This window comes from Notamacropus eugenii, chromosome 4 (genome assembly GCF_028372415.1).
Source record: "Notamacropus eugenii isolate mMacEug1 chromosome 4, mMacEug1.pri_v2, whole genome shotgun sequence".
Classification (NCBI taxonomy): Eukaryota; Metazoa; Chordata; class Mammalia; order Diprotodontia; family Macropodidae; genus Notamacropus; species Notamacropus eugenii.
Genome location: NC_092875.1, coordinates 436,644,243 through 436,661,981, shown reverse-complemented (window position 1 = coordinate 436,661,981; position 17,739 = coordinate 436,644,243). Strand labels below are relative to the sequence as shown.

Sequence of the window (17,739 nt, the reverse complement as noted above, 5' to 3'; positions counted from 1 at the left end):
GGGATGGGGCCTTGCTTTTGGGTTGCTATGGAAACAGTGTCTCTGCTGGTAGGTCTCCAGGTCAGGTTCTCACTGTCGGCCAGCCTTGGGGTAGGCCGTCACTACTGATCAGCAATGGGGTCAAGACCATGCTGGTGGCTTGTGCTGGGGGTAGGGTTGCTGGGGTGGGGCCTTGCTGTGCTGCATAGACTGCTCACATTCCTCCTGGTTTACAAGAGGGTGGGGCCTCGTTGGTCGATTACCCCAGACTTAGAGCCTTGTGGTAGCCCCTTGCCGTGAGGCTGCTTGTTGCTGCTGCTCTTGGATCTGGCTTGCCTCCCACCCCTGGCATGCTGGCAAGCTGCTTCCCCACTCCTAGATCAATTCTGAGGTGGTTTTTTAATTGTTTGGAGGGCAATTTGGGAGGCCTTCAGAGAGTTCCTTCTTCACTGCCATCTTGGCCCTGGAAGTCCCAGCTGTATTATTTTTATAACCTTAGATGGCTCCTAGGCTTAGTCCTCCTTCCTATGAAATGAGAGTATTGCCCAGATGATCCCTGATGTATCTTCCAGTCTAGAATGTGACCTTGATTTGTTCTAGTCACTTTGGATCCCAAATCAGTAAAACTGTCATAGTTCTATTTTCTATTTGCTTTGAAAAACCAGCTTGTTAAATGCGTGAACTTTTCCATAGATGTGCTCAACTGGTATAACAAATGTCTAAATTTTATCAGACTTAAACAGGTTAAAGAGAACATAAAAAATTAGTACTTTTGGAAGATTAGCAGTAGAGTTTGAGATTGAGTAGATTGAGATGCTGGGGTCATTCAGTGGGACAGGATCTGGTGCTGAACAATAAACACATTTCTAACTACTTGGGCAGTTCCTTTCTTTTACCTTTTTTGAAGTAGGGGATTGACAAGGTGATCCTTGAAATTCTTTCCAGTTCAGACCCTATGATCCTGCACATGATCTTGACTTTTGGTTAACTTGAATAAAAATCAGGAAAATCTATCATAGTTCTCTTTTCTGAGTGTCCTGCATTTGTTTTTGGCTTTTTTATTATTCTTGATCCTTCTCTATATTTAGAGGAGAAAGAAATCTCACAGTTAATGAGCTGAGTATACAACTGTGAAGAACAGTATGACTTAGATCGGCAGTGTTTAAAGGAAGCACCAAATTTTTCGGATATGGATAGAACCCAGTGGCTCCTGTCATTACACCTTCTATTGCCAGAGTATCAGGTAGAGGTGGGGAATAAGTCCTCATCTATTCAGGAGACAGAGATCAGGGTCACAATGAAGAACTCATCAAGAGTTATAATAAAATATAGCTTCAGATATTGGTGGTGATGGAAGATACACTGTCTACTTCCCTCCTTCTCTCTGGGCAGATTTTTTAAGTCTGTTGTGTGTGGTAGGAAAGCTCTCAGGGGCAGTTACTATGCCCTGGACTCCACCTTCTTGGACATACCCTAAAAATTCCTCTTAGATTACTCTCCAGAACATAATACTCAAGTATTTTTTCTTATTATAATCGGAAAAAAAAGTTTCTTTTATCATAGTAATGCCAAAATCTTTCTTTCATGGATCAAGTTTATCACCATGACCACCACCACCATCATATTAATTATTTATTTGTTTTTATTAATTAATCTATTATCTTATTTTATTATTTATTAAATGTTTATTAATATTTAATTTTATTAATTTATTAATTGATTTATTTTATTAATTAAATTTTTATTAATTTATTAAATACTTGTTTTATTCCATAAATTAAACAATATTTAAAAAGAATAAAATCAATAAACAGAAATGAACAAAACCCCCCCGATATTTATATTGTACTTCAAAATTCTTAAAAACTTTACAAATATTCTCTTTTGATCTTCAAAATTTTGCTTATGAATAAATACTACTGTTGTTAGTATTCCCATTTTACAAATGAAGAAGCTATGGCTGAACAAAGGTGCTGTGGTCTGCTCATAGGTCATACAGCAAATCTGTGGCAATATTTGAACTCAGGTTTTCCTGATTCCATTTTATGATAAATAAATCCAGAATTATTAGATCTCTGGGAATCTACTATTGTGCTTTCTCTTTGCAGACCTTCCCAAATCCCAAGGGTCATGCAACTTGCCACCCACCCTGTGTATTTCATTCACTACATCGTGGCCGGAGAGATGCAGATTCTAGACAATCAGTTGTGTGTACTAACCCAGGAATTCTTGGATATTCTTCAGAGAATGCAGCACAAGATGCAGCACATAGCACAGAACTGCTATGCCATCAGGTAAAGTCTTGGACAATACTATCTCCTCAAGGGGTTGGGATCTATCCACAACTTTCCAAATATTCTTGATTAAATAATTTAAAAGCCACACTTACCTCATCTTGACACAAGAAGTGAAGGCATGTGTGAATTTTTACCAAGATTTGATAGATGAGTGACTGACCTAGCCTCTTCTTAGTGTGAACAAGATTCTTATGCCTGACTTTCCTTGAGCCATCCTTTCCTAACCCTGAGCTTTTGAAAAATATTCTTGCCCTTCGCTGAGAGAAGATGATGGCGAAAAGGGGAAATGGCTTAAGAATTTTGCTGACTCTTGTGTCTAAGTTTGCCATGGTTCTTTTCCATGCTTTAGGACATAACAGAAATTCTTCAGACAGACAGACATTTAATGCTCTATGGTCTGGCTGCCATGGCCCTTTCCATCTTGTTTTGCATTTCTCCTCTTCATTCACTCTCTCTCTCCACCAACCAGCTTGCTGGCTATTCCCTGTTTGTGATAGCATGGATCTTACCTCTGCCCTTTGAAGGGGAATGCATCCCCTTCTTCGCTGCTACCTCGTAGGTCCCTTAACTTCCTTCAAAGCACAACTGAGGGGTTCTGTCTTCTCCAATCCTTCCAAAGGTTAGTGCTTTCTCTCTTAAAGTTGCTGTCCTAGTTTTTAGTAAATAGACTTTCTATTACTCGTCTACACATTGTATCCTCTCAGTAGAGGTAAGCTCCTTGAGGACGGGAGCTGTTTCTCTACACTGTCAGAGCCTAGCTCATAGATTTGCATGCAGTCGGCGTTGAATACATGTTTCCTGAGTGGCTGAATTTTGTGCAATAAATCAATCAATAGGACCTCTCCAGTGGCTCCATCTCCAAGATGACTTGTAAATTATACAGAGCCTGCTCTCATTCAATCCTAGCTTAAAAACACATGTTCCTATGGATTCCTTGATTTACCGTGTTTTTCTTTAGTGTTGTAAGAAGCTGTTACTATGAAGAAGCCAGGAACCCTAGCAAATAAGCCACACGTAGTTCTATCTTTGATGATGAGTATGTAATAATTTTTTAAAAAATCAGAACTATGATTTCATCAATGTAGCCAAATCACGGTTAGGAAATTCTCTCTACAATGTGGAGCAGCTCATCCTCTTCAGCTTGCAGTCTTAGAGAGCTGCCTGAGAGAAAAGAGACTTAATGACTTGCCCATGGTCACACAGCCAGTAGGAGTTTACGGTGGGATTTGGACCCAAGTCATCCTGACTCAGAGGCCCAAAGTCTTTCCACTATACTAGGCTGTTTCCTGCACATCCAAAGCGTATTCTCTAGACATGATAAATCACTGAGTTTCATGCAGGTTTCCAGCATTGGTGACAGTTTTGCTTTATTCCCCTAGGTGCTATATACTACCTGAGAAACCACTCAGGGTTTTGTCCCATATTTTATCAACTATTGTTGTCATGTCTGACTCTTTGTGACCCCACTTGGGGTTTTCTTGGCAAAGATCCTGGAGTGGTTTGCCATTTCCTTCTCCAGTTCATTTTACATATGAGGACACTGAGGTAAACAGAGTCAAGTGCCTTGCACAGGGTCACACAGCTAATTAAGTGTCTGAAGCTGTATTTGAACTCAGGTCTTCCTGACTCCACCCACTGTGCCACCTAGCCACCCTTCTATTTTGCCAACTAGCCCAAGCTTTTTTATCAGTATGGACTCAGGAGTAGTAATTGGACAGGAAATTCCTTCGCATTAACTTTGTCTTTCCAAAACATCCCTAGTCCCCAGAAGTCTCATCCACTAAAAGCTCTGCCCGATAGCCTCAGCTGTCACAAGAGCCTATCTGGTCAGCTTCAATGAATGCTGTAGTCTGTCCATCAATTAAGCACCTACTAGATGACAGATATTGTGCAAAGTGTTGTTTAAGCTAAGGTAGTACATGTGTGTTCTAAAGGGGCATCTTACCATATTCCACTAGAGCTGTGATGATGAAAAAATCCCATAATCAGAGAATGAAAGGAAGTTCAGAAGTCATTTCGTCCAGAGTGGTGCAGAGGAAGGAAGGCTAAACTTATAGCTATAGGACCTAAGTTCTTATCCAGGCCCTGGCACTTAGTATCTGGATAGCTTTGGGCAAGTCCTCATCCTTTCTTGCCCTCAGATTCAATCTGTACAAAAGGCAGAGGTTTGACTAGCTGCCCTCTGAGGTCCCTTTCAATTCTAGTCCTTTGACTCCGTATGAGCGGGAATCCTTCCTACTGCATCCTTGACAAATGGCCACCCAGCCTCTCCTAGAAGCATGGGGAACCCTCTTCCTGTGCATCTTCCAACCACTGAGCCAAATTCTGCCATTGGGGACTGAGTGGTATATTTCATCCCACTCCCACATAAAAGCCCTCCATAGACTTGAAGGCAACTACATATTCATTCCAAGACTTCTCTTCTCCAGACTTTGTATGGCATGATCTGAATCCCTCATTGTCCAGGCAATCTCCTCTAGGAAGGCTTTGGCTTCTCAGTACTTCTAGGAACCATGATTTCTTCAATGTGGGTTCTCCACAATGAGGCTCCACCAACACAAGATGAAATTCCTCTGTGGCTTCACAGTCATTCATTCAGTCAACAAGCCTTCATTAAGCATCTGTTATCTGCCAGACCCTGTGCTAAGTAGCATATAAACAAAGAAAGGCAGAAAACATAAACCGTGCCCTCAAGGAGCTCATGTTTTCAAGAGGGACACAAAGGTGAAAAAAACCATGTATATACAAGATGTATATAGTGAATAGAGGAGATAATCTCAGAGGGAAGACACTAGCAGAGAGGCGGTGGGGCTGGATAGAAGAGGCTGAGGAAAGGCCTCTTGCCAAAGTTTGAGCTGAGTCTTGAAGGAAGGTGGGGAAGTCAGGAGGTAGAGGTGAAGAGGGAGAACATTCTAGTATGAAAAACAGCCAAGGAAAAGGTTTGCACTGAGGAGATGGAGTGCCATCTTGGAGGAATATCAAAGTCAGTATCAAAAGTTGACACAGCTAGGCGGCACAGCGGTTAGCAACCTTGAGGTCACCTGTCCCCTTCTAGGTCCTCATGTACAGCCTTTTGACTGAGTCCAAGTCTTACAGAACAAATTCTTTTATTAAGAGGATTTGTTCTGTGAAGTTTAGATTCAGTCAAAGGACTGCCCTTGCGGACCTAGGGGGCCACATGTGGCCGCAAGGCCACAGGTTCCTGATCCCTGAGGTCAGATTTTTGGCACTTTATCCATTGCACTACCTAGGTAGGAACTGCACTGTAACCTGGTTCAGGCCAAAGTCAGGAGTGTTGTAGTCCATGCTGGATCCTGGACTTCTGTTGGACACTTCTAATATGTCATACATCATATCTCCTTGTAGCCCATGGATATTCAGGTCAGTTCAATTCAATACACATTTATTAAATATCTATTATGTTCCAGGCACTATGTTAGGTGATGGGGATGCAAATACAATGAATGGAATGTTATCTCTTCAAGGAACTTAAGTGCTAACAAGGGAGGCAACAAGAACACAGACAAAATTAAAGAACCAACTTGAGCACACTTTCAAGTAGTGAAGGACAAGGCAGCGTAAGAATGAGGAACTAGATGTTTAGAAGATGAGGAAAAGTTTCATGCGGTCTCTGGTAGTTCCTGAGTTGCCTCGTGGAGGAAGAAAGAGATTGTAGGACTGGGAAGGAAGAAGGCAGTGCATTTCAGACACCAGCGACAGCCAGTGGAAAGGCTGCTGGCAGATGAAGTGCTGTATGTGAGGAAGAAAGGGAAGGCTAGCTTGGCTGGGTGGCCAAGGGAGGGAAGGGGAATTATGTACACTGAGGTTTGAAAGACAGGTTGAAACAGGAATGGAAAGAGGTTTAAAAGCTAGATAATTTATATTTTAGAGGCAATAGGGAGTGATAGGGTTTACTGAGTAGAGGAGTGACAAAGTCACATCTGTACTGAGGAAAATTCATTTGACAGCATATCACAAGGCCCTGGTGACCTCCACTAGAGATCTCCCTGTAGATTAATTAATTTATTTTCATTCTTTTCAGGGAAGAGAAAATCACTGGTCAATGTTGAAAATATTTTTGGCCTGTCTTTTAGCCGGTGTAATTACAACAACAATTGGCGTGCTAATACTGAGTCTGGTGAAGAGTGCCAGTACTAAAAATCCAGATATTATTATACAATTTCCACAAAGCACCACAGCTGCCACAACAACTAAAGAGACTGCAGCAACAAAGGGAGCAAATAACAGTGCCACAGATATGACCTCAGAGGCCACGACAGGCAGAACCATCAGCACAGGCACTCCTGAGACCACATCAGCAGCCACCACAACAGCCACCACTGTCACAACAACTGTTCCAGGGACAACCTCAGAAGCCACCACAACAACCACCCCCTCCACAACTGCTGTTCCTGACACCACCTCAGAAGCCACTACAACAGCCACCACAGTCACAACTACTGCTCCTGAGACCACCTCAGGTGTCACCACAGCAGCTACCACTGTCACAACCACTATTCCAGAGACCACCTCAGAAGCCACTACAACAGCCACCCCCTCCACAACTCCTGTTCCTGACACCACCTCAGAAGCCACCACAACAACCACCCCCTCCACAACTGCTGTTCCTGACACCACCTCAGAAGCCACTACAACAGCCACCACAGTCACAACTATTGCTCCTGAGACCACCTCAGGTGTCACCACAGCAGCTACCACTGTCACAACCACTATTCCAGAAACCACCTCAGAAGCCACCACAACAGCCACCATAGTCACAACTACTGCTCCTGAGACCACCTCAGAAGCCATTACAACAGCCACCACTATTACAACTACTGTTCCTGAGACCACCTCAAGTGTCACCACAGCAGCTACCACTGTCACAACCACTATTCCAGAGACCACCTCAGGTGCCACTACAACAGCCACCACCGTCACAAATGCTGTTCCTGAGACCACTTCAGGTGCCACCACAGCAGCTACCACCGTCACAAATGCTGTTCCTGAGACCACCTCAGGTGCCACTACAACAGCCACTACCATCACAAGCAATGTTCCTGACACAACCACAGAAGCCACTACAACAGCCACCCCCTCCACAACTCCTGTTCCTGAGACCACCTCAGAAGCCACCACAACAGCCACCACCATCACAACTACTGTCCCTGAGACCACCTCAGAAGCCACCACAACAGACACCACAGTCACAACTACTGCTCCTGACACCACCTCAGAAGCCATTACAACAGCCACCACTATTACAACTACTGTTCCTGAGACCACCTCAGGTGTCACCACAGCAGCTACCACTGTCACAACCACTATTCCAGAGACCACCTCAGAAGCCACCACAACAGCCACCATAGTCACAACTACTGCTCCTGAGACCACCTCAGAAGCCATTACAACAGCCACCACTATTACAACTACTGTTCCTGAGACCACCTCAAGTGTCACCACAGCAGCTACCACTGTCACAACCACTATTCCAGAGACCACCTCAGGTGCCACTACAACAGCCACCACCATCACAACTATTGTTCCTGAGACCACCTCAGGTGTCACCACAACAGTTACTAGTATAACTACTGTCCCTGAGACCACCTCAGAAGCCATTACAACAGCCACCACCATCACAACTACTGTCCCTGAGACCACTTCAGGTGCCACCACAGCAGCTACCACCGTCACAAATGCTGTTCCTGAGACCACCTCAGAGGTCACCACAACAGTTACTAGTATAACTCCTCTTCCTGAGACCACTTCAGGTGCCACTACAACAGCCACTACCATCACAAGCAATGTTCCTGACACCACCACAGAAGCCACTACAACAGCCACCCCCTCCACAACTCCTGTTCCTGAGACCACCTCAGAAGCCACCACAACATCCACCACCATCACAACTACTGTCCCTGAGACCACCTCAGAAGCCACTACAACAGCCACCACCATCACAACTACTGTACCTGAGACCACCTCAGAAGCCACTACAACAACCACCACCATCACAACTCCTGTCCCTGAGACCACCTCAGAAGCTACCACAGCAGCCACCACCATCACAACTACTGTACCTGAGAGTACCTCAGAGGTCACCACAACAGTTACTAGTATAACTCCTCTTCCTGAGACCACTTCAGGTGCCACTACAAGAGCCACTACCATCACAAGTAATGTTCCTGAGACCACCTCAGAAGCCACTACAACAGCCACCACCATCACAACTACCGTTCGTGAGACCACCTCAGAAGCCACTACAACAGCCACCCCCTCCACAACTCCTGTTCCTGAGACCACCTCAGAAGCCAACACAACAGCCACCACCATCACAACTACTGTCCCTGAGACCACCTCAGAAGCCACCACAACAGACACCACAGTCACAACTACTGCTCCTGAGACCACCTCAGAAGCCATTACAACAGCTACCACTATTACAACTACTGTTCCTGAGACCACCTCAAGTGTCACCACAGCAGCTACCACTGTCACAACCACTATTCCAGAGACCACCTCAGGTGCCACTACAACAGCCACCACCATCACAACTACTGTCCCTGAGACCACCTCAGAAGCCACTACAATAGCCACCCCCTCCACAACTCCTGTTCCTGAGACCACCTCAGAAGTTACCACAACAGCCACCCACTCCACAACTCCTGTTCCTGAGACCACCTCAGGTGCCCCCACAATAGCCACCACTATCACAACCACTATTCCAGAAACCACCTCAGAAGCAACCACAACAACCACCCCCTCCACAACTGCTGTTCCTGACACCACCTCAGAAGCCACTACAACAGACACCACCATCACAACTACTGTTCCTGAGACCACCTCAGAAGTCACTACAACAACCACCACCATCACAACTACTGTTCCTGAGACCACCTCAAGTGTCACCACAGCAGCTACCACTGTCACAACCACTATTCCAGAGACCACCTCAGGTGCCACTACAACAGCCACCACCATCACAACTACTATTCCTGAGACCACCTCAGGTGTCACCACAACAGTTACTAGTATAACTACTGCTCCTGAGACCACCTCAGAAGCTACCACAACAGCCACCACCATCACAACTACTGTCCCTGAGACCACTTCAGGTGCCACCACAGCAGCTACCACTGTCACAAATGCTGTTCCTGAGACCACCTCAGGTGCCACTACAATAGCCACCACTATTACAACTACTGTTCCTGAGACCACCTCAGAAGCCACCACAACAACCACCCCCTCCACAACTACCGTTCCTGAGACCACCTCAGAAGCCACTACAACAGCCACCACCATCACAACTCCTGTCCCTGAGACCACCTCAGAAGCTACCACAGCATCCACCACCATCACAACTACTGTTCCTGAGAGCACCTCAGAGGTCACCACAACAGTTACTAGTATAACTCCTCTTCCTGAGACCACTTCAGGTGTCACTACAACAGCCACTACCATCACAAGTAATGTTCCTGACACCACCTCAGAAGCCACTACAATAGCCACCCCCTCCACAACTCCTGTTCCTGAGACCACCTCGGAAGTCACCACAACAGCCACCACCATCACAACTACTGCTCCTGAGACCACCTCAGAAGCCACTACAACAGCCTTCACTGTCACAATCACTATTCCAGAGACCACCTCAGAAGCCACCACAACTACCCCCTCCACAACTGCTGTTCCTGACACCACCTCAGAGGTCATCACAACAACTACTACCATAACTACTGTCCCTGAGACCACCTCAGAAGCCACTACAACAACCACCACCATCACAACTCCTGTCCCTGAGACCACCTCAGGTGCCACCACAGCAGCTACCACTGTCACAAATGTTGTTCCCGAGACCACCTCAGGTGCCACTACAACAGCCACCACAGTCACAACCACTTTCCCTGAGACCACCTCAGAAGCCACCACAACAGCCATGACCATCACAACTACTGTCCCTGAGACTACCTCAGAAGCCACTACAACAGACACCACCATCACAACTACTGTCCCTGAGACCACCTCAGAAGCCACTACAATAGTTACTAGTATAACTACTGTTTCTGAGACCACCTCAGAAGCCACCACAACAGCCACCACCATCACAACTCCTGTCCCTGAGACCACCTCAGTTGCCACTATAACAGCCACCCCCTCCACAACTCCTGTTCCTGAGACCACCTCAGAAGCCACCACAACAGCCACCACCATCACAACTACTGTCCCTGAGACCACCTCAGGTGCCACTATAACAGCCACCCCCTCCACAACTTCTGTTCCTGAGAACACCTCAGAAGCCACCACAACAGCCACCACCATCACAACTACTGTTCCTGAGACCACCTCAGAAGCCATTACAACAGCCACCACCACCACAACTATTGTCCCTGAGACCACCTCAGGTGCCACTACAACAGCCACCCCCTCCACAACTCCTGTTCCTGAGACCACCTCAGAAGCTACCACAGCAGCCACCACCATCACAACTACTGTTACTGAGAGCACCTCAGAGGTCACCACAACAATTACTAGTATAACTACTGTCCCTGAGACCACCTCAGAAGCCATTACACCAGCCACCACCATCACAACTACTGTCCCTGAGACCACTTCAGGTGCCACCACAGCAGCTGCCACTGTCACAAATGCTGTTCCTGAGACCACCTCTGGTGCCACTACAATAGCCACCACACTCACAACTACTGTTCCTGAGACCACCTCAGAAGCCAGTACAACAACCACCCCCTCCACAACTGCTGTTCCTGACACCATCTCAGGTGTCACCACAACAGTTACTAGTATAACTACTGCTCCTGAGACCACCTCAGAAGCCACCACAACAGCCACCACCATAACAACTACCGTTCCTGAGACCACCTCAGGTGCCAGTACTACAGCCACCACAGTCACAACCACTGTCCCTGAGACCACCTCAGAAGCCACTACAACAGCCACCCCCTCCACAACTCCTGTTCCTGAGACCACCTCAGAAGCCACTACAACAACCACCCCCTCCACAACTGCTGTTCCTGACACCACCTCAGGTGTCACCACAACAGTTACTAGTATAACTACTGCTCCTGAGACCACCTCAGAAGCCACCACAACAGCCACCACCATCACAACTACCGTTCCTGAGACCACCTCAGGTGCCAGTACTACAGCCACCACAGTCACAACCACTGTTCCTGAGACCACCTCAGAAGCCACCACAACAACCACCACCATCACAACTACCGTTCCTGAGACCACCTCAGAAGCCACTACAACAGCCACCACCATCACAACTACTGTCCCTGAGACCACCTCAGAAGCCACTACAACAACCACCACCATCACAACTACTGTCCCTGAGACCACTTCAGAAGCGACTACAACAACCACCACCATCACAACTCCTTTCCCTGAGACCACCTCAGAAGCCACTACAACAACCACCACCATCACAACTACTGTTCCTGAGAGCACCTCAGAGGTCACCACAACAGTTACTAGTATAACTCCTCTTCCTGAGACCACTTCAGGTGCCACTACAACAGCCACTACCATCACAAGTAATGTTCCTGAGACCACCTCAGAAGCCACTACAACAGTCACCACCATCACAACCACTATTCCAGAGACCACCTCAGAAGCCAACACAACAACCACCCCTTCCACAACTGCTGTTCCTGACACCACCTCAGAGGTCATCACAACAAGTACTACCATAACTACTGTTCCTGAGACCACCTCAGAAGCCACTACAACAGCCACCACCATCACAACTGCTGTTCCTGAGACCCCCTCAGGTGCCACCACAACAGCCACCACCATCACAACTGCTGTCCCTGATACCACCTCAGGTGCCACCATAGCAGCTACCACTGTCACAAATGCTGTTCCCGAGACCACCTCAGGTGCCAGTACAACAGCCACCACAGTCACAACCACTGTCCCTGAGACCACCTCAGAAGCCACTGCAACAGCCATGACCATCACAACTCCTGTTCCTGAGACCACCTCAGAAGCTACCACAGTAGCCACCACCATCACAATTACTGTTCCTGAGAGCACCTCAGAAGCCACCACAACAGCCACCACCATCACAACTACTGTTCCTGAGACCACCTCAGAAGCCACCACAACAGCCACCACCATCACAACTACTGTCCCTGAGACCACCTCAGAAGCCACTACAACAGCCACCCCCTCCACAACTCCTGTTCCTGAGACCACCTCAGAAGTTACCACAACAGCCACCCACTCCACAACTCCTGTTCCTGAGACCACCTCAGGTGCCCCCACAATAGCCACCACTATCACAACCACTATTCCAGAAACCACCTCAGAAGCAACCACAACAACCACCCCCTCCACAACTGCTGTTCCTGACACCACCTCAGAAGCCACTACAACAGACACCACCATCACAACTACTATTCCTGAGACCACCTCAGAAGTCACTACAACAACCACCACCATCACAACTACTGTTCCTGAGAGCACCTCAGAGGTCACCACAACAGTTACTAGTATAACTACTGTTCCTGAGACCACCTCAGAAGCCACTACAACAGACACCACCATCACAACTACTGTTCCTGAGACCACCTCGGAAGTCACTACAACAGCCACCACCATCACAACTACTGTTCCTGAGAGCTCCTCAGAGGTCACCACAACAGTTACTAGTATAACTACTGTTCCTGAGACCACCTCAGAAGCCACTACAACAGACACCACCATCACAACTACTGTTCCTGAGAGCACCTCAGAGGTCACCACAACAGTTACTAGTATAACTCCTGTTCCTGAGACCACCTCAGGTGCCACCACTATCACAACCACTATTCCAGAAACCACCTCAGGTGCCACCACAACAGCCACCACCATCACAACTCTTGTTCCTGAGACCACCTCAGAAGTCACCACAACAGCCACCCACTCCACAACTCCTGTTCCTGAGACCACCTCAGAAGCCACCACAACAGCCACCACCATCACAGCCACTGTTCCTGAGACCACTTCAGAGGTCAGCATAGTAGCCACTACTATAACTACTGTTCCTGAGACCACCTCAGAAGCCACTACAACAGACACCACCATCACAACTACTGTTCCTGAGACCACCTCGGAAGTCACTACAACAGCCACCACCATCACAACTACTGTTCCTGAGAGCACCTCAGAGGTCACCACAACAGTTACTAGTATAACTACTGTTCCTGAGACCACCTCAGAAGCCACTACAACAGACACCACCATCACAACTACTGTTCCTGAGACCACCTCGGAAGTCACTACAACAGCCACCACCATCACAACTACTGTTCCTGAGAGCACCTCAGAGGTCACCACAACAGTTACTAGTATAACTCCTGTTCCTGAGACCACCTCAGGTGCCACCACTATCACAACCACTATTCCAGAAACCACCTCAGGTGCCACCACAACAGCCACCACCATCACAACTCTTGTTCCTGAGACCACCTCAGAAGTCACCACAACAGCCACCCACTCCACAACTCCTGTTCCTGAGACCACCTCAGAAGCCACCACAACAGCCACCACCATCACAGCCACTGTTCCTGAGACCACTTCAGAGGTCAGCATAGTAGCCACTACTATAACTACTGTTCCTGAGACCACCTCAGAAGCCACCACAGCAGCCACCACCATCACAACTACTGTTCCTGAGAGCACCTCAGAGGTCACCGCAACAGTTACTAATATAACTCCTGTTCCTGAGACCACCTCAGAAGCCACCACAGCAGCCACCACCATCACAACTGCTGTGCCTGAGACCACCTCAGAAGTCACTGCTGCAGCCACCACCATCACAACTACTGTTCCTGAGACCACCTCAGAGGTCACCCCAACAGTAACTAGTATAACTACTGTTCCTGAGACCACCTCGGAAGTCACTACAACAGCCACCACCATCACAACTACTGTTCCTGAGACCACCTCAGAAGCCACCACAACCTCCACCACCACTACCACATCTGTTCCTGAGATGACCTCAGAAGCCACCACAACAGCCACCGCCATCACAACTACTCTTACTGAGACTACCTCAGAAGTCACTACAATAGCCACCAGCATCAGCACAAGCATTGCAGAGATCACATCAAGTGCCATCTGAACAGCTACCACTGTCACAACTACTATTCATGAGACCTCCTCAGAAGTCACCATAATAGCTACCACTGTTAGAACTATTGTTCTTGAAACTACCTCAGAGGCCGCTACCTCATCTAACACCATGAAAACCACTGTTCCTGAGACCACCTCAGAAGCCACCACAGTAGCCACCACCATCAGTACAAGCACTCCAGAAACTACATGAATTGCTATTACAACAACCACTACTGTCACCACTACCATTCCTGAGACCACCTCAGAAGCCCCCACTGTTGCCCCCACCATTAGTACAAACACTCCAGAAACCGCATCAGTTGCCACTCTAACAGCCACTACTGTCACCACTACTGTTCTTGAGATCACCTCTTAGGTCCCTACCTTGTCTACCACCATCAAAACCACTGTTTCTGAGATCACCTCTGAGTCTACCACAACAGCCACCACCATCAGTCCAAGCACTCCTGAGACTACCTCAGAGACCACTGCCACAGCCACCACCATCACAACTACTGTTCCTGATACAACCTCAGAAGCCACCACAATAGCCACCACTGTCACAAAAACTGTTCTTGAGACCACCTCAGAAGCAACCACCATACCTACCACCATCAAAACTACTGTTCTTGACCCTTCCTCAGAGACTACAACAACAGTTACCACCATCAGTACAAGCACTCCTGAGAGCACATCTGGTGCTATCATATCAACCACTATTATCACAAGCACAGTTACTGAGACTACGTCAGAGGCCACCACAGTAGCCACTACTATCACAACTACAGTTCCTGAGACAACCGCAGAGGCAGCCACCACAGTCACCACCGCAATCACAATAACTGTTCCAGAGACCACCTCAAAGTCTACCACAAGACCCCAAAACAAGTACAGTTACTGAAACTACCTCAGAAGCTACCACCACACCCACCACCCTCACAACAACTGTTACTGAGACCACCTCAGAGGCCATTACCACTCCCACCACTGTCATAATCACTGTTACTGAGGCCACCTCAGAGGACATTACAACAGCAACCACCATTAGCTCAAGTGTTCCTGACACCACCTCAAAGAACACCACAACACACAGTAGCATCATCACAACTACTTCTCCTAGGATTACCTCAGAAGTCACCAAAACTGCCAAACCCATCACAACCACTGCTCCTGAGACCACCTCCAATGAGGCCACAAACATTACCACCACTGCTTCCGAGTCCTCCTCAGAGTCATCCACAAGAACCACCACTGTCCCAACCACTGCATCTGAGACTACCTCAGAGTTCAGTACAACACACACCCCCATCATCACAACCATTCCTACTGAGACTACCTCAGAGGCCACCACAACTGCTACCACCATCAGCACAAGTGTTTCTGACACCACTTCAGATGCCACCACCATCACAACTACTGCTCTTGAAACCACCTCAGAAGCAACCACAAAACCCACCACCATCACAACTACTATTACAGAGACCACCTCAGAAGCCACCACCACAACAACCACTATCAGCACAAGAGTTCCTGAGACCACCTGAGAAGCCAGAACAAAAGCCACAAACATCACAACCGTTGCTCCTGAGACCACCTCAGATGGCACCACAACTATCTTCACCACTGTTGCTGATACCACCACAGAGGCCACCACAAGAGCCACCACCATTACCACCACTGCTTCTGAAACTACCTCAGAGGGCAACACAACAGCCAACCCCATCACAGCCACTGCTACAGAAATCACCTCAGAAACAACCACAATGGCAACCACCATCAGCACAAGTGCTTCTGAGACCACCTCAGATGGCACCACAACTGTCTTTACCACTGCTACTGATACCACCACAGAGGCCACCACAACAGCCACCACCATCACAACTCTTCCTCCTGAGAGCACCTCAAAGGTCACCTCAACAGCCACCACCATTGTAACCACTACCTCTGAGACTGCTTCAGAAGCTGCCACAAAAGCTACCACCGTTACAACTACTGCTCCTGAGAGCACCTCTGAGGCCACTACAATAGCTATTATCATCACAACTATTCCCCCTGCTACCACCTCTAAGGCACTTACAATAGCCACCACCATCACAACTCCTGCTTCTGATACAACATCAGATGCCACTGCAATCATCAGCACCATTGCTTCTGGTACCGCCTCTGAGGCGATCACAACTATCAGCACTACTGCTCCTGACACCACCTCAGAGGCCATCACAGCAGCCACTACCATCACAACTACTACTCCTGATACCACCTCTCAGGCAACTACAATAGCTACCACCATCACAACTACTGTTCCTGAGATCACTTCCAAGGCCACCACAATAGCTACAACTGTCACAACCACTGCTCCTGAGACCACCTCGGATACTACCACAGTAGCTATCACCATCACAACTACTGCTCCTGAGACCACTTCAGATGCCACTACAACTGAGGATATTACCTCAGAAGCCACCACAACAGCTACCACCATCACAAGTACTGCACCTGATCCCACTTCTGAGGTAACCACAACAGCTGCCACCATCACCACTACTACTCCTGAGAACACTTCAGAGGCCATCGCAACAGCCACTACCATTGTAATCACCACCACTGAGACTACTTCAGGAGACACCATAACAGCTACCACCATCACAGGTACTTCACCTGATACCACTTCTGAGGTAACTACCACAACTGCCACTATCACAAGTACTGTTCCTGAGAATACTTCAGAAGCCACCACATCACCACTGCAGCAAATATCACCTCTGAGGCAACCACAACAGCTACCACCATCACAAGTACTGTTCCTGAAATCACTTCAGAGGCCACCACAACTATCACAACCATTGCCCCCAGTACCACCACTACTCCTGGTACCACCTCTGAGGCAGCCACCACAGCTATTGCCATCACAACCCTTGCTCCTGAGGCCACCTCAGATGTCACCACAACTGTCACCACCAGTATTCCTGAGACCACTTTAGGAGCCACAATAGGCACCACCATCACAATTACTGCCTCTGATACCACCTCAGAGGCTACCACAATGGCCACCACTATCGCAACTATTATTCCTGAGAGCACCTCTGAGCAACCACAACAGCCATCACAATCTCAATCACTGCTCTTTAGACTTCTTCACAGGCCATCATATTAGCTCCCATCACTGAAACAGACCTGCTCTTGATAACCCTTCTTAAACTACTGTAACACTAACTCCTCCCCATATACTGTTTCTCAGCTTACCTCTAGGGGCACCATAGCCACCATCACCATCACAGCCACTGCTCTTTTCTCTACTTCAGATGATCCCATAACAGGCATGAACACCTTCATAATTGTTCCTTAT

The 17,739-nt window shown here is 47.8% G+C and overlaps 1 long non-coding RNA gene across 2 annotated transcripts in view; it reads right to left on the bottom strand.

The window, feature by feature from the left end:
- LOC140501901 (uncharacterized) overlaps positions 1–17,739 on the bottom strand; it is a 156,982-nt gene that overhangs the window by 79,369 nt on the left and 59,874 nt on the right. The window lies entirely within an intron of this gene.